This window comes from Polistes dominula, unplaced genomic scaffold, assembly GCF_049000335.1.
Source record: "Polistes dominula isolate Pdom_NZ unplaced genomic scaffold, Pdom_raw_medaka contig_20, whole genome shotgun sequence".
Taxonomy (NCBI): domain Eukaryota; kingdom Metazoa; phylum Arthropoda; class Insecta; order Hymenoptera; family Vespidae; genus Polistes; species Polistes dominula.
The window spans coordinates 3709548-3734914 of record NW_028301147.1 but is presented as its reverse complement, the minus strand read 5'-3'; the positions used below and the strand labels follow the sequence as shown (position 1 = coordinate 3734914).

The 25367-nt window shown below is 28.6% G+C and overlaps 1 protein-coding gene and 1 non-coding gene across 3 annotated transcripts in view; one reads left to right on the top strand and one right to left on the bottom strand.

Moving 5' to 3' along the window:
- LOC107074051 (uncharacterized) overlaps positions 1-25367 on the top strand; it is a 135625-nt gene that overhangs the window by 54660 nt on the left and 55598 nt on the right. The gene's annotated exons all lie outside the window — the stretch shown is intronic.
- Positions 21744-21822, bottom strand: TRNAL-UAG (transfer RNA leucine (anticodon UAG)). Its single transcript has one exon. It is a non-coding gene; the product is annotated as a tRNA-Leu (tRNA).

The window sequence follows — 25367 nt, the reverse complement described above, 5'->3', positions numbered from 1 at the left end:
GCGATCTCCACCATACAATTCTGTCTTTCTTTCTTTTCTTTCATGTAGAGTAGGTATCTCGCTGTCTTCTTACAGGATTCACACAACACTTTATCGTTACCACCACAAACAAGCATTTGCTTCTTGGTCATCCCCCTTGGTCGAAGAAATAACAATAGTCTATATATAAGGTAGCCCAGACGATATCTATATTTTCAAGCAAAAGGGTCCCTTATTCTTCTTCTTTTGTATCACGGTGGCAGAATGGTAAAATAAAAAAAGATAACAATAAAAGAAAAAAATGAAGAAGAAGATATTATATAGGTATAGTCAATCGATTGATCGATAATGACGTCGTTCGTTCGTTCAGATCTTTATAATGAGAAGGGTGTGAACGTGTTGGTAAAATCAAAGTGGGTAACTCTAACGAAAATTGGAGAGTTCCACATGCTGGCTTTGATGATATATATATATTTTTTCTTTCATTCAGATAAGGGATTCGTGTATTATTATTATTATTATTATGGTTTTATCTAGAAATTATTAGGTATGATTTTTTGATTACCACGTTGGGGAAATGATGTTTGTTCGAAGAGAGTAATCAGATTTTTATTTTATCATTTTCTTTTCAATTTTGTTTTATATATTTAAATCTATAAGGGTTCATATACGTGATACTATAAATATCGAATTTTTCTATTAAACATATTTAAATAATAAATTAATAAGAAAACTATTATATACAACTATATAGAATATGATTGTTATATACTATATATTATATTACTATTATTATATTACTATTATATATTATATTACTATTACTAGGGGTGCCCCTCCACGCGTTGCTGTGGCTCACAATCAGTCCGGTACACACGTCTTTAAGTCAACGAGTTACCTTATACCGCCATCTATTAGAATCTTATCGAACTAACAGAGATAATCATAGCTCTTTGTTAATAAACAAATAATTCGCAATAAAATAATATTGCGATTATAAATTGAGATATAAACTATTCTATCTTTCAAGTTTGATAAAACTGTACACAGTGTGCAAAATTTTTTTAAAATCGGTTCAGTAGTTTAAGAGTCCATTGCGGACAAACAACGTGACACGTAATTTATATATATATATTAAGATATTATTGTTAGTATATAATATACTACATATATTATATACTACTATGTAGACAATAGTTTTTAGAATGTTATTTATAATAAGTAATTTAATATATTCTATTATATTTAGTAGAATAATTTTTAGAAGATATTAAATTAAAAAATCATATGTTCAAGAAGAATATTAAAATTTTTATTCTTTATCTATCTCTCTCTAATTTTTATGTGTTATATCTTTCAATAAACAAGAACAGGTGTACAATACTTTAACAATCGGACTCGTATCAAATATTTTCCATTCATAAATTATTGAAATTGTCTAATGATTATAATTTTTTGAAGAATATCAAGTTGGGAAACACTGTATATTAAAAAAGTGTATCCAAATTTCTTTCCTCTCTCTCTCTCTCTCTCTCTTTCTCTTTCATATTCTTCCATTCTCATCGCAAAAAGTTTGATTTAATTAACTATTTGTAAGAGTCGGCGTCCGTTGGAGGTCTCAAGTTTAAATTAATCCGAAGTTTTCTTACACCTTTCGAAAGACTCGAGAAAGGGAAAGAAGAAGAAGAAGAAGAAGAAGGAAGAAGAAGAAGAAGTAGAAGAAGAAGAAGAGGAAGAAGGTTGCTTGAAATAAATAAAGAAAGAAAGAAAAATAAAAAAAAAAAGGGAAAAGATAAAGAAGAAAAGATATACATCGAGCTGATCCCATCCCCGATGATTCGGCGTAATGGGGTAGCTCCATAGGGGGCGTGGCTACGGCTAATGACATCATCGTGACGTAATCGTTTCCTTTCAGTCATTGTGTACCAAGACACGGTAAGAACAACGCCGTGAAAACGAGATCACAATGGTCGCCGACCCAACTTGATATTCAACTTATATATTTCTCTCTCTCTCTCTCTCTCTTTTTCACTTTATTTTTATTATTATTTTTTTTCTTTCTTTTACTATCTCAACGCTTACTTCCATGAACGACGATCCGATCGCGATCGATCGATGATCCAGGATAAATCGATACCCGTGAGATAGATATCTTTTTGGGCATAACGAATTCTTAACATGATTCCTATATATCCTTGAAATTTTGTTTCTTTTTTTTCTTCTCCTCGTTAAAATACGATAGCTTCATAATCTTCATTTATTCGTACATTTTGAAATATTACTCATGATATTTAATAATTATTTTATCACATTTACAAAATATTTATTTGTTAGATTGAAATTTTTGTATAATACGTGTATTAAAATCGATTTGACTTATTTTATAATTTATTCTTATATTATAAATAATTTACATATCGTAAATAATTAATTACGATATGTAATTAATAAAATATAATTTACATATTGTGTAAATTATTTATAATATAAGAATAAATTATAAAATAAGTCAAATTGGACATACAATGTTCTCTCCTAAAATTAATATTTTTATGTTTAATATTTTGTATTATCAATCTGTTCACCCTCTCTCGTAATTATTAGTTCATATAAAAATTCTATTTAATAATAATTTTGATTAATTATTTGAAAATTTGTCTAAACACACGTCTTATATATTTTCTAATTCCTGTTAATTAAACTGACAGCAAATAGTCGAATCATCTAAGATTGATGGAATATTCATCAAGATCCAAAGAATCACGATAGAAACTTGATTAAAGCTTCTTTAACAAAAAAAAAAAAAAAACAAAAACAAAACCAAAAACTAAAAAAAGTAACAAAGAAACTTACACACGCTCATAAATTCTTGTTCAAAAGTATAAAGCACTCGTGTACATCTATACAGATATACAAATATACATATATATATATGTGTGTGTGTATGTAAAAGTTGAAAGGTTTTAGTCGAGTCATTAACTGCATGATAATATGTTCCTAGTATGAAACTAATAAAGATGAGAAAACAGAGATCGATATGTTTCTTGAACATTCTATCACTAAACTATCACAAAGTAGCTATTATAAGTGTAACGTTCACTCTATAGTCAAGATATAAAAGGAACACGATAAAGTATATTCGTGTAAAGAGACTAAAAAAGAAACAAGAAAGAAAGATAGAGTGTATACACGTGTGTAAGAAAAAGAAAGAGATATATATATATATTAGAAATAAAGTAAAATAGAGTAGCAAACACAGTTCGTTGATAATTATTCGTAGCTATGGTTAACCGTATGTAATTTCGAGAGTCGGTAGCTGGCAATCGATCATTCTGGATCGGATACGGGCTGATACATACGAGACAGTGGCCCGGAGGATATATACCAAAGTCTTTTTCCTCTCGTAAAAGATAGAAAGAGTAAGAGAGTGTAAAAAAAGAATAAGAAAAAGAAAGAGATAGAGTAAAAGGAGGTGGAGTAGTTACGGTGAAACCGAAGATAACTTCTCCGCATGGGGTAGTCGTAATTATCGAGACACGAACGGTCAATGATCCCAAAGCAAAGAAAACGTTTTCTTCTACTCATCTTGCTGCATCATCCTTGATGTACTACTCTACGCGACTGCTGACTACGAAGAAATTCCGATATATACTTCTACTTCAAAAGCAATCGCTTCCAATTTCAATACCTTAACACTGGACGTTGAGTACCACACCACCATGATCCCCGTCCTACGTTTCTTCATTCAAACGAAAAGGGGGCCTTTTTCTCATTTGGAGATTACTTACTATGTGTTAGTTCTTTTTTTCTTTTATTTGTCAAGAAAGAAGGATTAATAATCTACCCTTCCGTTTGTCATTCATTTCTTATAGGATTTTTAATTATCAATTGATAATTATTTGATTTAATATGTATTTTAAATCGGTAACAAATTGACTATTAAACCTAGTGATTATGTTATATTATATATATATATATATATATATATATATATATATATATATATATATATATAAAAAATCGGTACATGTTTAATGTTTAAAAAGTACCGTTATCATTTTATCAGATATAAGAAAAATAACAATTTAAATGTTAAAAGTACGATCGTGTAAAAATTCAACATTTATGTTATTTATTAAAACTGAAATCATTTACACGCTCGTGTATAAGCATAGTATATACTATTTGTGTATGTAGTGTGAGTAATTTCGCGCATGCACCTCATATATTTTTGATATTAATTATATTCGATCGAATGAAAAGATATTCAACAGCCATTTTTTATCACTTTAGGCTGAAGCAATAATTTGACGTAGAATTACTGAAAAATCGATTAACAGCAACGCCAGAAAATTTTATTTTATTATCTCATCGACATGATCGATATACCTTATATACCTTACTCCTGCTAATACACACACATACACATACACGTATACATATATATTTGAACTTGTTCACATTGAATCGAGTAATAAAAAAAAAAGATTCAAAAATACTTGTCGTCGGTGTACGACAAGTTTTATCATACGTTCGAATCAAATTTTCATATCTTTTTGTAAGATCTTTTCGCAGTAAGAGTGTTTCTTAAGTGTTAACGGATTTTCTACTTTTGTAATTTATAAAAAGATCGATGAAATTGATCCTCCTCGATCGTTCATTCTCTTCTCTGTTTTTTTTTCTCGATCGTATAGTTGCGGTTTCTTACCGCACACGAGAACAAATTCCGTTTAACAGGATTTTCATCGATAAATCAGTTTAAATAAGTGCATAGCAGATCGAGGCGTGGTTAATGAAGCATCGAAAAATACCAACGTGTCAGTCTTGTCGATAATAATCGATAATTTCCAATCGGTCTTTCAACGTTTATAACGTTACGGTTTTACAAAGAAACGAAAATAAATCAAATAAAAATGGAATTAAGTTTGGATAGAAAAAGAAAAGAAAAAAACAAAGAGAAATTTAAAACGTACTGTTGAAATATTTCGAATATTTATATATATATATTTAACTTTTGTCATAATTCATGGAGTTAATAGAGTTATAAATTAATATTGAAATTATTTCTCTTTTATAATGATTGATCAATTCCAATAAATATTTTGATTTTAAATAATTATTTAATCTGGTAAATTTAATTGCTTTTTTATGATAAATAATTTAATTTCTTATAATTTCATCTATGCAAATGTATTTAAGGAATAGAAATATTAATAAGTATTTAAATGAAATTTTTCTATAACGATTGATCATATTTTAATTTATTTTGATTTTTATCTTAATTGTATTGATATATAAAAACACATCGTATGATTAGTAAAACTTATTAATTCAGCAAAGGTTACAATTTGTTCAAAGTAGATAACACATATATAATGATTGATTATCCTTAATATATTTCTGATGTTTTGTTAATTATGTTATGTATAAGTGTATGCGTTTAAAGAATATCTAATTAATACGTTCGATAAATCTCGATGAAAAAAAAGATTATGAAAAAACCTTTTTGAAATTCTTATTATGAAAAAATAAAAAAACCGAACTGACACAGATACATAATATATATATATAATAATATAGTAATAATGATTGTATTTAATATGTTAATTAATATGTCAAACGCGCGATATTTACAGAAATGACATGGGTACAGAGAACAGAGTACAAAAGAATTATAACTGATTTATAATTTAATATCAAAAGAAGATTTCAAACTGAAAATTAAATGTAAAAGAAAAGGAAACTAAGTTTAATAAATAAAAGGAAAGATATCGTTTACAAAGGAAAGAAATTAAAATATGCAACATTATAAGATTTATAGTCTACAATCATTCAAATGAGAAAGGTAGAAGAAAAAAACAAGGAAATTCACGATCTATAAAGATTGAATCTAAACGATTAAAATACTTTTACAGTTTATTAGATAATTTAGGATATAAATAAAAGTTTCATTCTCAAAAAGTTTATCGTTACATATCGCAAAAATTTACTGACGGGCTATTCGCGATCTAACATTTTTAAGATTCATGTTACACAATTATCAATAAACTCCAATCAAAACTATGATCTGGATATATCACAATTCCGTATTATTAGATATAAAGAAAAAGAGTAAAAAATGATCTAATATAAACATAATTATATGGTAAAATATTCAAACTCTTACGAGACATGTTACGAGACATTTAAACAATTTTATCCATCGTGATTAAACGTTGTTAAACGTCAAACGATCTTCTTGTATCATTAAACGAATATTTGTATCTCAGATTAACTCGCTTCTAATCGTTTCATTTTTAATAGAATATTTAATCGATATTACTTTAAGATAGATATCTATTATATATATATATATATAATAATCGTTACAATATAATACGAGACTCAATTAATTCTCATCTAAAAACGTATATAAGTATATTGTGTCAAATGAAAACTAAATTACTTATGTAAATGTGCATGCCTTTTTTTTTGTTGAATAAAAGATAATTGGCAACTGTTAATGTTTATCTGTAACGAATCAATGTAAATTACAGTATACGATATCGGGAAACCAAATGCTTTTAACGAACGAATTTAGTTAAATTTTCTATACAATTTGCAAATTCATACATCAGTTTTAAATACTCTCAAAAATAAAACAATAAAAAAAATATTTTAACAATGAATAGAACAGAAATATAATAATAAAGAACAAATTTATATTCAAAATAAACAGATAAGCCCAGAGAAGAATCATCTTTAAACTGTAAACTGCAAATACTTCTCAACACCCTTCAAAATTAAAAAATTCACAAAAAGAAATAGTCCACAATTTATAAGATACAAAACAAATATTTATTAAAAATAATCAAATAAATTCACAAGAGACCTTTAACCATTAAACTATGAATACTAAAAAAAATCCTAAAAATTTTTTAAACAAAAATAAAAATAAAAAATTAATTAACAAATTCTTAATAATCCAATCCTTATAAGAAAACAAGAATACATAAATACTAATCAAAAAAATTCTAAAACTTGACCGAAGTAAAACGGCAAGAGAAGTATATTATAGTTTGGAAAACAGGTCGATTTGGAAGGCGTAGCCTTTCTTGTTTTCTGATTGGTTGATTTGTAAGTCGTCAGCCATTGGCGGACGAGTGACGTGGCTAGGCGTGTCGAAGGCGGCCGGTTTAAAGTGCTATGAATCGTCAGATGGGGAGAACCCATTCGAAAGCTATAGGAAAGGAAGTATATATGTATACATATATACATATGTGTGTTTAAATGTACATATGAAACATGTATATATGTAAGTGAGTGTATATGTATGTGTGTGCGTGTGTGGTTAGAAGGAAAGGAAGAAAGGGTAAAAGTGAGTGAAGTGAATGAGTCAGAGAAAGATAGAAATAGAAAGAGTGAGAGAAAAAGGAAGGAAAGAGAGAGAGAGATAGATTGTCGAATGTGGTGGGGGGAAGAATCAGCTTGAGTTCTCTTCCATCTCAAGTTGGCTACGAAACTGTTCTCACACACCGGTTCGCGCAGTCGCGTCGTACTCCTCGTGTCTCCACCACACGTTCGTTTTCTCCTCTTCTATCTTCTACTTAGAGACGCGTCATCGAGTGATATCCTCGTGCCTCGTTACCACCACCTCCTCCTCCTCCTCCACATCCACCACCTCCTTCTCTTTCTTCTTCTTCTTCTTGTTTTTCTTCTTCCATCTCCTTATTCTTCCCCCTTCAACTGCTTCTTCTCCACCCCTCTTTCTCTTCTTCTTCTTCCTCCACCTCCTTCTCCTCGCCCTCCTCTCATTCTTCTGCTTTTTTTATTTTTCTATCACATCCACCCTTTTATCACCCTTCCTTCTATATCACACTCCACTCCAATCCACTCACTCACTTTATTTTATTCCTATCATCCTCTTGAATTTGTGAATTACTTTTGTTTCTACTTTATTCCATTGGTTTTCTTTCTATTTTTTGTTTTTTTTTTGTTTTCGTGTTTTTCATCGGTTGATTTGACGCAGGTGGCGCCTATTAGGTGTTGTTTTTGGTTTTGAAAACTTAGTTGTTTGTTTATTTAATTATTTCATTTATATTGACGTTTTTATCTAAGACGAGAGTTAACGTGATCGTGTTGTAATTCGGGTCGTGGACTTTTTATTTTTGTGTTTATTTTGAATTAAAAAAAGAAAGAACAATTTTCACATTCGCCGAAGTGGAAGTCGATCGGCGAATAAACTGCCCAAAGAAGGTGCAGGAGGTGAAAGAAAAAGAACAGAAAGAGGAAGGAATTTCGACAGGAATTCTGTCGGCTAATCAAGGTTTGTGAGGATTAATATTTAAATTGTTTTTTTGGTGTTTATTAAAGTGTTGCGATTGTCTTTTGAACTGGTGTTGCATTTAAACATTGTTATAATATCAAACAATTATATTAATTGTCACTGTAGACAAAGTTTGTTATTCCAGAAATTGATTAATGCATTATTGAGACACTTTAATCAAATTTTTAGTGAATATTTATAATAAAATATCGGAATGCATACGTTTCGTTTCTTTATTTTTTTTCTACAACATTCATGAGCATGTTTGTTATTCAGATGTTTTATTTAGAATGCAAATAATTTTTAAATTGTTCATAAGAATATTTCAATACAAGAAATTGGTTATTGCGTTTTTAGACAAATATTTAAAATAAATTTTTATTTTATACGCATAAAACAAATATAACAAATAATATTTTATATCCATGACACAACTACTGAATATTTATTTTACAAAATATTCATATCAAATATTTCATAATACCTTTATTAACAAATTAGAGTGTCAGAAATTTGTCAGTTTGATACGGATTTTAAATTATATTGTTTAAATACAAATACAAAATTAATCTCTAAATATTTTGTCGATTTTTCTTTTCAAGTAAAGAATGAATTGTTTTTTTTATTTTTTTATTAATACACAAAAGATCGATTCGTCGTTTAGCTTTGAGCGATTTGTCAGCCATAATGGATCGCTATGGTGAGTCCGACAGGTTCCATTACAATCGGATTTTTCCTTCCGGGCCCTAACAACTTACGTCCGACCTTAATTGGATTTTATTTGTTTAAGCTTGAGTTTCTCCGGCGGCCTTCGGCCAATCAGTATCGCGCGACGCTTATAATATACTCTTACTCTCTTTTCAAATTCCCCTTAGGCACATTTCTCTCTACTCGTTCGTTCGTTCGTTCGTTCATTCGTTCGTTCGTTCTTTCTTTCTTATTTTTTTCTTTTTTCAATCCTTGATATAGTTCATTTGCATAAATATAATAACAACGAACGCGATTCGTCTATTTATTTCAACTATAACATTTAATAGAATAACAGACAATTTTTCTTCAATTCCACTTGTACGTCTCATTTCATGAAAAGATTATAATATTTCATTTTTGTTCTTATTTTTTTTAAATTATTACTTTATTACAATAATCTAATATTCTGTCTATTTGTTAATAATTAATATTTTTTACATTACTTCAATGTAAACAAAATTATTGAGCTCTACATAACTTTGAAGTTACATGTCAATTAATTAGTAATATATTTTTATTAATGTGTATGACGTATATTATAATATTTAATAATCTTTATTTTGTAATAAATAAAAAATTATCAACTGTAACTCGAATCATAGGAGTAAATTTAGTATCTTTACAAAATTGTTCTTTTTTGTATTTACAAGTTGATATTTGTTTATTCAAAGTTAAATAAATTCTTTTCTGTAATCACGGATAGTTAAAAATATTTAGAGATAATATTGCGATGATAATTATCATTGTTGTAACATCGTTAACATAAAAAACCTACAAAGTAAATCGCGTGTTTCTTCAAAATATAATATTTAAATAATGACGTTGAGTTATAATTATTTAAAAGAACGTCTTTATCGACTGATACAATTCTTGTAAATATTTATTTCTTTTTTCAGTTTAATCTCTGACAAGTATTTATTTAGGAAGTAAGTAATAACCCGTCACGCAAACATTGTGTGTTTCTACTTTTGTAATTTTACTTTAGAAAGACAAGAATATTTCATATCAAATGAAGTCATAATGCCAAAATTATTTTGATTAATTTAAATGATGAATTAATTCCAAGAAAATATTTGTCTTAAATCATAAACAAAGTAAAAATGAAACAAAAATAAAATAAATCACTCTCATAAACATTATTAAATAATATTTATCTGCAAAATAATGTAATTGTAGATTCATGGCTACATTAGAATCGATTAAGTTAATTAATAAAGGATTTAAGATCTTTGAAGTTTCGAATAGAATAAAATTAAAATTGCAAACAGTATTGTGTACGATAATTTATGGAAACCGATGAGAGAAAATGGAGAAGTGAACACAAAATGAACGAAAACAAAATTCAATATTGTTGACTTTTGATGGAAAGAAAGTAAAAGAGATAGACATAATCAAAAATTATACATTTCTCTTTTTGTTTTTTAAATTTTCTACATTTGTTTATCTTCCTTTCTCTCATGGTTAGTTATTTTGATTAAATTTTTTTGTTTGTTATTCATTTTGGTTTTTGAAGCAAAAGTCAGAGTGGTGCCCTTCGGTGAGATTATGAGTAATGCGTTCTCGGGCACGTTCTTCACGCATTTCTCTTTTCCTTTTTGACTCGTAATCCCTTTTACCTTTTCGTCCACCACATTCGTCCACCATCGTCGTCGTCGTCGTCGTCGTCGTCGTCCTTTCCACAGGACGCTGATAGAGAGCAGCTCTCTTCTCTTGGGCACGGTCGTCCCATTAGCGTAATGGCTCTTGCGGTATAGTCTTTGCATTTAACTCAACAAATTTCTCTTTTCGTCTTCACTTCAGAGTGTTAACAAATTTCGGCTTCTTATTCGCACCCCTTTTCTTCAACTAACATCAATGTCATATATATATTTATATATTATTCACATATTGTACATAAAATATATTTCAAATTATTAATATTTAACCTGTAACTTTTTTTTTGTATCTAATATAATACTGGAATTTTACGAATTACATGTAATTTTAATTTTCATTCTTTTTTAATTACTTTAATTTATTCGATTTATTTGTTTATATTTTAAATAAAATCGTTGATTGATTTTTTATTCGATAAATTAGTATTTATGAGAATATATTTTAATTTTAATCATTTACTAATCGGGGTCGTATTCGTATTAGAAATTTTTATTTGTAGGTGTGTATTGATCTTTAAAAAATTTTTATTATGAAATTTGTGTAAGACAAATTGGCAACACAAAGCATTTACTAGAAATTTATTTAATTAAATATTATTTTTGTACTATAATTTGTACGATTATTTTATTTCTACGGGAATAATTCAGTAAGGTTTATTATATTTTAAATTACTTAATAATACACGCTTATGATTCTATGCAAAATAATAGATGGAAAACATTTGACCAACGTTAAAAATTAAAAAGAAAAGAAAAATTGTTTCCACACAAAGCTCACAAAATTTCAACCCTACAATGTATAATACAAAAATTTTCGTTCTATGTAAAAATTAATATTTAAAAAATATTCATTAAAATAATAATGAATAAAAAAGATAAACAAACATTCTAAAAAAATTAATTAAATTTTGACTAATTTTAAAGTACACACCTAAGATTTATTTTAATGATTTCATTTGAATTGATTAAAAATAAATGGATAAAAAGAATGAATATAGGTTATTAGTAATACCCTAATGTTAGAAAATTAGAGAAAGGATCCAAGAAGGTACTTCCAAGAGTGACTGTACTTGTTCCTCGTAGTACGGTATAAGTTCTGATAGGGAGGGCAGGTTTTAATAAGAGAAGGATTGAGAGCTCCGTTCTCTCGTAGCCTTAGTACCACGAACCGGTGGTGGTGGTGGTGGTGATGATGGTGATGGTGGTGATGGTGGTGGGCTCTTTCCTTCTACCCAGGACGACGAGATAGCAACAATAAATAACTTGTTCCTCTCTTTCTCTTTCTACAAGCTAAAAGCATCCTACCAAGTTTGCGATCCTTGCCACCCGGTTTTCATTCGCTAAAGGTGTACGACAACGCGTTTTATTCTTTATTATTTACTTTTCTAAGAGTCTTGTCTGTTAGAGTTGGCGATTAACTTCAGATTATACGTCTTAACTTTGAGAAAGATTCTAATTCGTAACTATCACACCAATCAGTTTAAAACTACGTTTCAATCAAAACGTTTATCGAATCTAAATTGAAACTTTAAATTATTCTCTTTAATCAAATATTAGTTATGTATAAAAATTTATTAAACGAATAAAAAAATTGGCGATTCGATTAATGAAATATTATTTAAAGTTTTTTTTTTTTTTTTTATATTTAGATTGAAAATAGAAATAAATTCTTAATGGATTTCTTTTGAAGAAAAATTAGGTATCAAAGTTATGTTGGGTTTGGCCATTAAAGTGAAACTACCGAGATCGTATCTGACCCGTTCGTGTGAAAAAAAAAAAAAAAAACAGGAAAGAAAAAAGAAAAAAGGTCTGAGAAAGATGTAGAGATGACTAATTACGTATTTCATGAGTCACGATTAGAAATAGGATTTTGAAATGGTGAAAATTGTTGGGTAATGTAATGTAATTTTAAATAAATCATGTTTGTGTTTGCACCATTTATTCCAATGATATTGTTCCTCAAATTGTCTTTCAATATCACATTTGATTAATTTTACCTAAAAAAGTAAAATAACAACAAAAAATATATTCTTTCGATTTCACAATGTGTTTGTACAAAACCATTTTCGCTAGCAACCGGAAATTGATCCTATTTAAAGATAAATTTGATTTCGTAAGATTAACGGAGAACGGTAAGTGTTGGGGTACTGGACCGAAACCTTTCGAAAAGTGCTGTCGAAGGTTTTTCGTTTTTTTATCTTTCCGATCACTACAAAGTCGTAAAATCGCGTTAAAGGAAAGGAAAAAGAAAAAAAGAAGAAGAAGAAGAAGATGAAGAAAACATTTATTAAAAGAAAATTTGTATCGACATTGGTCTCTAACATAGATTTCGAGTTAAGATATTTGAAATTTATGATCTACGACAATACCCTAACTTTTTAGAAGACTAATAAATAAATAAATAAATAAATAAATAAATAAATAATAAAAAGAATAAAAGATTAATATCATTTTCGTAAGAAAGAAAGATTTCAAATTAATAGTAAACGATCGAAATGAATAATATTGAATTGAAATTACGAAAATTATAGACAAGTATGAATTATTTATGATCTGGAGAAACACACGTAGGTGTAGTTGGTGCCTTATAGAATTAAGGGGGGTATAAAAATTGATGAAGTCAATTACATGAATTTTATCTCATTTATATCGATTAATATTCAATTATTCAAAATCTTATCGTGTTGTTTGTCAAATTCTAACTCAATCATTATTAGTTATCTTGATTTATTTCATTAATATCAATAAATTATATTCGTATTATTTTCATTTAATCCTTTATTTTATTATTTTCGTGTTGTGTAGATAAACATTACGTTCAACAACAAATTTCTTATCAATTTTATCGAACAATCTCATTAATAATAAAAAACAAGGGATACATAATTGCGTGTGTGTGTTTTTTTTGTTTTTCAAAGAAGATAAAATAATCTTGAACAAAATAATCGTTCAACTTTGGCAAACGCAAAACGTAATGACAGCGATGACGATGACGACAACGACGAGATGCATTTAGAAGGTTGTAAAAATTTTACAACTTTTCTGCAGGGCCGCCCTGTTATTAGTGGGGGTGATCATTCTACTATTTCTTCAGTCCAACAACTATCTTTTCAACTTTTTGTTTATTTCCTTTCTCTCTTTCTATCTCTCTTTATCTCTCTTTGTTTCTCTTTACTTCCATTCTGCTTTTCCTTCGTCTTCTGATACCGGTCTAAGTCTAAAGTACACGTTAACTACCGCCTATCGATAACTGCCACTTACCTAACTGCATCACTTCCGGTTTCTAACTACCGTTTAGAAGTTTATGGGTCGTCTCTAACCTTTCTTCTAACCTTTGGATATTCAACCAAAATGGGAGGGCTTACTTAAACAAATTAATGCAATCTTTAGATACAGCGTGTTTATTATACGTATATACATTTTATAAATTTACTATGAAAGTAATTTAACATATTTCCAAGGTACTTTAATAGTTTAATAGTTTAAATAATAGTTGAAAATATTTCCAACGTATAATTTTGTAATCTAATTAATTGAAATGCATTTCTAATTCCATCTAGATATGTATATAGGAAAATTATTCTTATCATTTGGAAAATAAATAATAATCGATCGATAATTTTTAGATTTCATTTTGAGACATCATAATTAATGTCTATGATAAATAGTTATTTATGTTTATATCTATGTATGTGTGTGTGTGTGTGTGTGTGTGTGTGTGTTTGTATGGTTGTTGAAATCATGGAAAGCATGGTAATAAACTTGTTATGTAAATCAATTTTATATTCATAAACACGTTTTACTTATTTAGAATATTTAATAAATCATTTTTCTTATCTATCAAAATATTATTTTACTTGATTTAATTTTTAACACGATTTGTTTAGTATATGATATTAATTGTTTATATTTTTAATATTCTATTATTTATTATTTGTTTCCTGTTCATCAATTAATAAAAAAAAGAAAACAAAAAATTATCCTTTAAAAATTATTCAGAAAAAAAAATGTATTTTTAAATATTCAATTATCCAATCATACAAGTTAGTATCCAGTTATAAAAAATTAGTATAAAAAAATATGCTGTCACGTATACAAGATATTTCAAAACGAGTGTATAATTATTTATTATTTTCTAATTACATAAACTACTTTGAAAATTATGCCCGCATATTTTGAAACACTTTGTATATCGTTAAAATACAGTAATAAAATAACGTCTTACATAAAACTGTAAGATATATATTTCAAATCGTAATTTGAAACATATTATCTTATCTTTCTCTAATTTTTATATATATATATTTTTTTATATCAAGAATGTGACAAATAATTGCCATGATCGTTTGCTCTCAATTTCAATAGTAATAGTTTGTAGTAATCAACTACAGCTGGAACGTAATAAAAGTAAAAAAAAAATACATTATAGTAAACTGATAATAAGTATTACAAAATATTTATATTAAAATAAAAGATATATATATATAAAAAGATTAAGAATGCAACATGTTGGTGACCATTGAACCATGGAAAAGCATGAGCTCGATTTGATCTTGGTTAAAAACGTGAATTATTTACTCTTTCTCTTTCTCTTTTACTATAATAAACTAACCTTGTATATACTTGTCAAACCCATGTACGCATACATACGCACATACAATACCATACGTGTTATCTATTTCAAACGTATAATTATATATTTCTCATTTTTTTTTTTTACATGCGTAAATGTTTATTCATATGTTTTTTTATCCGTGTGCACGTGTGTGCGTGTATGAAAAATTTTTTCAATTTTTTATTTCTTTTTTAAATAATTATTTTGTTGAAAAAAAAAAAAATAAGAAAACATTGAAAAACTCGTTCGATTGATTGATATCATCTAAAAAAAAAAAAAAACATTATTCAATATATTTGTTATTCAACAAATGCAAAAAAAAAAAAAAGTAAAAAGAATGTGAGAGATAAAAATCACACGTGGCATAAAAATTGAAAACAAGAATAGATGTATATTTTTGTTTTGTTTCTTATTTTAGCGTATCGAATCGGTGAATATTGTATGATGAAAAAAAAAGGTGATCCCAATCATGTATTCGAAATACCAATTTAAATAGTTTTACGTGTGTGTTCAAAAAAAGTTTTTATACGTGTGTATTTTTTTATAGAAAAAAAAAAGAAGAAAAAAATTATTATTTGTCTTACGAAATGTTAGATTTCGATTTGATTGCTTTAAATTATGGTTGGTAAGAAATTATAAATTAGAAGGAAAGCGTGTCAAAAGAATGGAGAAAGAAACCAAAAAAAAAAAAAAAAAGAAAAAACAAACAAAACTGTTGTATAGTGATTATTTGTTACAATATTTGGATGATAGCCGGTCCGAAACGAATCAATAATTGATTTAACGATAGGAAAAGAAAAAAAAAGATGTATAGTTTTTTTTTTTAGGGTATCCTATAAAAAAAAAAAATTAATTTTTTTCCGTTTCATTCGAAAAATCTAAAATGACGACGAATGATTTATAATACCATTGAAATTTTTTTTTTTTTCATTTCAATTATTCAATCAATCCGATCATATATCGGAAATGTAAATATGAGATATAACTTATTCAATTTTAAATTGATATATTAATTTTTCTGTAATACAAAAACTGGACATCATTCATTAACCGTTATAAGATTATATAAGAAATAGATAATTACATAAATAATAAATGTAAATTTAAAAAAGTAAACATATACGCGAATTTACAGTTTTTTTTCTATCAAATGTTATTTCTCTTTCTTAACGACTTGATAAATATATTATTTCTCTGAGTAACAATTAATAATGTCCGTCAAGTTCACACGATGAATACTATAATTTATTTATTTAAAAAAATGGGGTTCTCTCTTTTAAAATTTTTTATTAAGTAGTGCCTTATGGAAAATTCATAAATGTAAAGCAAAATTAAAAAGAAAAATTAAGCGGATTAGCGAGATAAATAAATTTAAAAAAAAAAAAAAAAAAGAAAAATAGAAGAAACAAAATAATTGCAAAGTGAGGAGGAGAGTGTCTTTTTCTCGCGCTAATCTCGCGTGTAAATTTATTCCAAATGGCAAGAAGCCGAGCGTGCAGCTCGAGATAGGAAATACTCTCGTTCAATCTCCTCTCAAGCATATTAATTATATATATATATATATATGTATATGTATATGTATATATAGATGTACATTTAGACGTGTATTTATAAATATTTGAAGCATTCCTTTTCTGCAAATGGCCTTTAATGCTTAACGCTTCTCCAAACTGGTAATTCAAAAATTTATAATCTTAACTATGATTCCCAAGCTTTTGCAGGAAAAAACAAAAAAGAAACAAAAATTGTGCTCACCTTGCAAAAAGAAAAAAAAAAAAACCAGGAAAACCCAAACTCATTTTGTACGTAAAACTAATTAACGAACAAATATTTGTTTTTATTTTTAAAAAATATCACGAAATAATACGTAACATCTAAAGGTAAATTATACAATATGTTTTTTGGATTGTAATAAACAAAAACAAAAAAAAAAACAAACAAAAATTCCCATGAAAAAGTAAAAAAATAGAATATATTTCAAACATCGTATTATTTAATAAAGATGTATAAAATAATTGATAAGATAATTAGGAAGTTATTATACTAATAGCAAGCAAGACAAGAATGAACGATAACGAATGTGAAATAAAACGATGAAGAAGTATAGTTCTTTACTTTTATCTCATACTTTGATAGTAACGGTCTCGCGCGCGGGTGTTCGTTGTTGTACACACACATGGATGTTTTAAATATACGCGTAGTTGTAATCATGTAGACGGTCAGGTGCGGAAAAAGCTACGAGAACATGCGGGTTCGTATCTTTTGTCCGTTTGTTAGATACTAAAATGTTAACTATATAAAATGTTACGTTGGTTTTTACTACCATTTGAATACTCAATTATTTTCTACCAATTATTCGCATCTACTACCACCTTACCATCTTCTCACCCACTTGTACCCCTATTTCCAACTAATTAATAGCGTAAATTTGTGCTAATGGTTGTGAACACCTTGAGCCCGCAACACATGATGAAAGAAAGAATGAAAATGCGAATGAATGATGTGTCATTAAAAGAAATTATCATAATTGAAATAAAAGAGGTAGGGGATAATATAAGCGAATGTTAATTATTCGAATATTTCAGTATATTCGATTAATAAACTAATTTTATAGATAATCATTATAACCCTCCCTGTGTGTAACATTTGTAATCAAATTTAAATATTGAAATTGAGTTACCTGTATAGCTAAAAAAAATTGTAATGTATTCAATATACGTTAATACTTAAATAAAACTCGTATTTTATAATTAAATACTTTTTTTAATAGTATAAAAATTAATAAGATAAAAAGGTTTGATTATGAAAGTCAAAAAAAAATGTGATTTCTATTTAATTCGCAGTTAGTTAAAAGAAAGGAAATAGAAAATTCACTTTTAATTTAAATTGAAATTCTACAAATAGTATATTATATTTGTCTATCGTTAAGATATCTAACGGCACGCTTATAATGGGAAAAAAAAAAAAATGAAAAATTCAGCTCGAGAAATCTATAATTTCCTCGTCTCGCTTCTAATTACCTTCTAAGAGATATATACCTTACTTCTATCGTATGCCGCCATTGGAAATGCCACATCCGTAACATCGAGAGTGTATTAAGGATAATTAAATAAATTGAAGCAATCACAGTAATGAGACCGTAACATTGTAACGCAGTAAACATTATCTAACTATCTGTTCACGCAAAACGATTTCCATGTAATATTAAATCGATTCCTTATTTTATTAATTTCTTTTTTTTTGTGCTCAAAACATTCGAAATATCTCATTTTTCTCCCATACACCTGTGTTTAATTGTTAACACCTATGCTAGATCATTACTACTTTTATTACTAATCTTATCTATAAAAAATACAATTTCTTAAACGTTCTTAAATTAATTAATACGATTTATAATTTCCCCTTTTCGATAATAATCGTCGAGGGATGAAAATTAATACGATAGAAAAGAAAAATAGGAAAAGAAATAGATCTATATAATAATAATTATTTATTATTGTCGGTTATAAATTTAGAAAATAGAAACGCTGCTAACTCAATACAGAAGGTGGATATAATTAAATGAGTACTCAGGTTGTGCACGAGATTCAAAGTGGAACGTGTCATGTAATTATGCGCGTCGCGCTTAGTGCCGACTTGTTTCCCGCACCAGCACTCGCGTTAACTATAAAACGCGTCACGACATTGTACAGTTATGGCATTAGCTAAACGCTCGTCGTCAATTAATGATAATGACGATATACCGTACCGTCATATCTTTGTCGACCCGTTTGTCTACACCTCCTCTTTATACAATACATTAACATTGTTCTTCTTTCAAACAGATATCATTTTAAAACAAATTATTTTTCATCAATATTTATTATTCTTCAAAATTAAATAAAAAGAAAAAAAACATATTAAATATTTAATTCGATTGGCAATATAAAAGTTTTATATTTGAATATTATTTATTATGAAATATTCTATAATATTACCTAAAATGTAATTAAAATCTTTAAAAAAAAAAAAAGAATTCCTATAAATGTTCAAATAAAATAAAATAAAATAAAATAATCATTTTAACACAAATTCGTAGTACCCAGTTGATTTAGAACGCAATATAGTCCAGTTTTTTTTCTTCAATCTTGTTCTGTTCAAACTAGGTGAATAATTAATTGGATTTTATAGAGTTCGATGTTTTGCTTACAATCAAAGAACCAATCAGTATCGAGATGCATGGAAATGTGCATTTGGTTTTGTAAAAAGAAAAAAAATGGTACGCGTTAATCGTGTTCGTTAAAGTAACAACAAGTCTTGGCTACTCCGGCTACTATGTTGGTTCATTGCAATGGAAAGAATGAGAGAGAAAGATATATACAGAGGAAAGGATAGAAACAATAAAAAGGATGAAAAGAAAAGGATCGAACAGCTTTGGTAAGCGACAAATTGCTTTATGGCATCGGTCTTAGGCGTCGAGTGGCGTGCCGTAAATTTTCATGTCGTAAACTTGCGTTATTTAGGACTCCAATTAATTTCAACTCTGGTAAAACGAGTCCTGTTTGTACTACGTACACTTGACTTTTCCGAAGCTTCGGCCTTATGGTGTACGTTAACCTATCGTATCGAATAGACCATCATATTCCTCTTTGAATCTTCAAGTAGATCTTTGAGAAATGTAATTCACGCATAAAGTTATTGTCATGGATATTCAGAACAGGATCGTTCAATGTTACGATATCCTGTATGTAGTATCTCAAGTACAATTGCAAAATGTTTGTTCTTTTTTTTTATTTCTAATCACAATGATATAGAAAGGATATTATTTTTAAATGTGATATAATATATTTATATTTATATATAATATATTTTTATTATAAAATATATTTATAAATATTTATTTAAAAATTTGGAACAAAAATAATTTTAAATTAAATTAAACATTTGCATTTACATATAAAACTCTAACATCTACCACAATAATAAAATTTATTACAAAATAATATACTATCAAACCTACAAATAGAAATCTAATATATTTTATTAGATTAACATATTATTCACGATAGATTGAATTATATATATATATATATTTTAAATTATCTTCTTCTTCCTCTCACTAATATACACACACTCTCAAGAATACCAGTTAGCGAATACAAAATTGCATTTATTCGTTAAGAGTGATCGGATTGGTAAGTGGTTCCCCAAAAGTCGAGCCGAGACAGCTGATATGTACGAGAGATGTAGGAGGGTGAGGGAATAGGGTTGGTGTAGGGAAGTAAGTTTGAGAGAGGATAGGGAGGGTCAGGAGTAGCATAAGCCAGGGGTTGTCATTAACTGGGAGCTCTCGAGAGAGATAACCACTACCTGCCACCACGCCGGCTCTCATTCCCTTTTTCCACCTTCTCCCCTCTTCTTTCCCTTTCCCTCTCTCTCACTCACTCAACTTCTTTTTTCCGTTCGCAAGACACACACACACACATACGGCACGGCACGGCCTTTCGACTTGTTACAAAAAGCACGTGAGTTCCTCTCGCTGCTACTTCTGCTGATGCTGATGCTGCTGTTGCTGCTGAGGGCTATTTATTCCCGAATGGTGCATATCACTTTTCGTAATGAGCATCGCGAAATTAAAAGTATAACCTACGGCGCCGAATGCGGCACGCATGCGAACCCTATCTCTTTCTCTTTCTCCTTCCCCCATTCTACTCCTCCCCCACTCCCTTAACCGCCCATACTCTTAACCTCATACTCTCTTCTTATTTTCAGATCAACCCCCACTGCAAAATATTATTACCCACCGGTGAACCCACCCACCCACACGATTATATGATTTTTTTTTTCAATTAAATTACAACCGAACGAATTTAAAACTCATTAGTAAATACAATGTTATTTGGATTAATAATTTTATTTACGTTTATATTTATTTTTTAAATTTTCTCACATTTAGAATTGTTTCGTTTTCAATATTTGAATTTGATTTCGTTATTATTTATATTTAATCAATGAATTTTAAAAAATTAATTTTATTAACCACTTGCGTTGAAAAAACGTGTCAAGCACGTCGTGATGCTTTTGTCACAGGACATGGCACAGAAACAAAAACAACGTGTGTGGCACGCGCGACGGAGAATTCTTCGCCAGTGCAAGTGAAAGATTAACTTATACTACGATACTTTTGATTAGAGATTAATAAATAAATGAATAATGTTAATATGATTGTGAAAATGTATACTTATAAATGCAACGTCACACTGTTGTAAAAATAAATTTTAATCATCTAACACGTGATTGATAAAAATGGATAGGACGCGTCACGTTTATATAATTTTCTTCATAGACATTTTCTTGATTTAAATTTGACGTAATTAAAAAAAGTTAAGCAAGCAAAAACAATTTGTTTATAAATTATATATTATAGGTACAAAATTAAAGCTAATTTAGGGTAAAATTTTGACAGCGGTGGGACTCGAACCCACGCCCTTTCGGACTGGTGCCTAAAACCAGCGCCTTAACCGCTCGGCCACGCTGTCTCGGTTTCCCTGGAAATTAAAATTGTTTGTAATCACACACACACATATAATTACATTAGCTGTATAAAATAATGTTTAAATTAAACTGACAATGTTATGATAAAACTAATGGTCACAGATAAGACGATTTCTAAGGTCGATCAAAGTTCATTAAATCTCGCAGTAATAAATTATTATTTTATCGCGATTAGGCTAAGGTTCAATCATTAATATAAATGTTTTCTCGAGAAGAAGATCTAATTAAACATTACTTTTCCTAATCAACATTATTATCATAATTATTTTCATATTTCCTGTTTACTTTAATCATCGATATTTTTTTCTTTGTATCAATTTTAATTTGAAAATCCATGATGGCGGCTGTGAAAGTGAAAATGAAAATTTTGAGGTTAACGGTATTAAAACACGCGATAATTATTTTCCTTTCACGTACAGGTGTTCTTTTCTTCTGTTTTTTTTTTTTTCATAATTTAAAAGAATATCATTCAACTGGTAAAAACAAATTCGCAAATTGCATTATAACATATTTTCCTTTTATTCAAAATATTTTTTCAATTTCAATCTACACATCGGAATGTGATAATCTACATCGTACAAGATCGTACATTTTGCAAACACGTACACACAGTGAATAGAGACATGTTCATAATAAGCTAGTTGCTAGTTTAATTAACATAATTAATCAGTGATGTAATACACATACACATACACACAAACACATAAATAAGCATGAAGTATGTGACTATGGAAATAAAACCGGATCATAGGCTTTATATTGCTACCAAGAGTTGAGGCAAACTAAAACAGATATTTAATTAAATAAAGAATGAAAATTATCTATCAATTTCTTACAAACACGTGCTGAAACAAAATTTCCTATCGTATAATTAAGAAAAAAAAAATCGTATGAACTATGTTATTGCAATTATACGAGAGAGAAAGAACGAATATAGAACGTGTGTTTACAAAAATGCATCAACGAATAAACACTCGTGAATAAAAATGATCTTTTTTTTTATTTCAATTAAAAATTTATTCGAGAATAAAATAATCAATGTCAAAACAAAATTCTATCCTATTTCTAACAAAATACTGAACTATCATTATTATATCGATCTCGTAAAAGATCTTTTGCAACCGTTTGATTCACTATCACCGTTTCTCGTATCATTAGAAACAAAAAACAAACATTAAAAGAATGTACAACCAATCTGAATGCAAATTCTGAAAGACTATAAAAATGATAACTAACGTAAGTAATACCTGGTCGAGAATATGAGGCAACTACCAATGAGATTGAAGATTCGTAGCAATTCACACGTGCTTTTTACGCTAAGTTAACAGCATCGTTAAAAATATTACTTTATGAAGTCGTTATCGGAAAGAAAAAAAATAGTTAACTATTATCTAATCTTCAATCTAAGATCTTAATGAGAACTAGTAACGTGGGTGAATATAATTCGATTATTATTATGATTTTTTATTTCTTTTTTTTCTACTCACTTCTATTCATATCTCATTCCAAAGATGACGTTAATATCATTCCATTTGTAGTTGCATTTCTTTAATATTACTTGCATTATTGATTTAGTAATTTTTTTCAATAATCAATTAATTTATCAAATAAAAATTAAATGAATTTATTTCTATTTGAAATAAATCGTCTTTACAGTGATCAGAATCAATTACTTATGCGAATGATCGGTAAGTGTGATTTAAATTCTTTAAATAAAACCCCCATAGGAAATTTTGATAGATATAAATCTTCGTATGATTACTAGAAATCGCAGTCACACGATTTTTCCCCTTTTGATTAATACAGAAAGAAAGATAGAATATCGTTAAACAGTTTTTATTTATTATAAAATGGAAGAAATCAGATAGCAAAATTATTTCTTGCGATTTATCCAACGACTATACTTTCAAATGTGTTAGTGTAAGCTCGTACGCATTTTCCATGTTAGAAAATAATAATTTTTTATCGTGTACTTTTTGTTTCAAATTAACTTCGCACTTATAAGAGAAAACGATCGTTCAAAGATTCCTCGAACTCGATCGGTGATATCATCGAATGGATTTAAAATACTATCGAAAGAAGGATAAAATAACAAAAAGAAAAAAAAAAGAATTCAGAATAGATGACCGTTGTGTACAACTATCTAAAGTAACATTTATCGACCAGTTTTATCCATGAAACGCACGGGACGTCTTCATCAAGGGAGTTAACCAATGGTGAGGCGAGTTTATGGGAGGAAAAAAGTAGACGACTCGTTTAGGTGGAGAGACAGGAAGAGAGATCGATCTATATAGAACGTTTAAAGAAAGAGAGAGAGAGAGAGAGAGAGAGAGAGAGTGAGAGAGGGGAAGACATTAAAAGGACGAAGATGAAAGAGAAAGAAAATAAAAGCAAAGAAAAAGAAAAAAAGAACAAAAATGAGTATAGAGAATGTTAGGAAAGAAGGAAGAAGTCAACTAAGAAGAACAGAGGTACGTGGCTGGAAAACACTTAATGCCACCTGTATAAAGTCAAGAGTATCTTCTTCGTCTCCTTCCCCTCCATACCTCCCTTCTAGTTCCCCCATACCGTCCCAACCAACCCTCCTTTCTCTTTCTTCCTTCTCGCCCAGCAGGAGGGAACAATTACCAGGACAAAACGTGGCCGACCTCAAAGTGGAAATCGATGATCTCGAAGAAGTGCCGCAGGTTGCTATACTGGTGTCTCTTTCTCTCTTTCTCACTCACATCAGTTCTCGTGAGGGCCCAAACAACCAGCTAACCAACCAGCCAGCCATCCAGCACGTCGTAGAAATTCTAACGAGAAAACGTTACTGTGACTTAAAGACGATTACAGGGTCCAGTTTGACTTCTTTCTTTTCACTTTTCCATCTTTCTTTGGACATTTTCTATTATTTTTTTGTTTCATTTTGTTTTGCTTTTTTTGTTTCGCTCCCACTCCCTGAACCTCACTTCCTCCCTTCTTTTCCCGTAGTCGTTGTCGTCAGTCACCCTTTTGGCCACAGAGAACAAAACTAAACATCAACGTAACGGCATTGGAAACGTGCAATTATTTTATCGACGCTTCTAGCGACAATCTCGAATAATTAACGATTCATTCATTATGGCTGACCATGCTTGAATTTTTCTACTTAAGGATAATTCAATGTACTCTTTAGTCGCTTAACTACGCGGTGGAGACGTTTTATTTACTTGATTTCTTTGACTTCGTGAGATATTTACTTTAAACGAGGATTTGTTCGTTCGTACGTATTATTTTCTAACGCGCATTTAATATTATTATTAAATTTAGAGAAAAAAAATGAAAAAAACGATAGATTATTATTAGTCGTACGTGCAGTTAATTATCATAGTTAAAAATGGAAGTTAAAAAAAAATCAATTAATTCCAGTGATTTAATTTTGTAATGTAAATAATTTCAATGAAATCAATTTTTTCTAATAAATACTCAGTATCATGATAAATTTATCAAACTCAAGGATAACACGATTTGATTTTTTGTCGTTGTTGTTTCCATTCTTTTTTTTTGT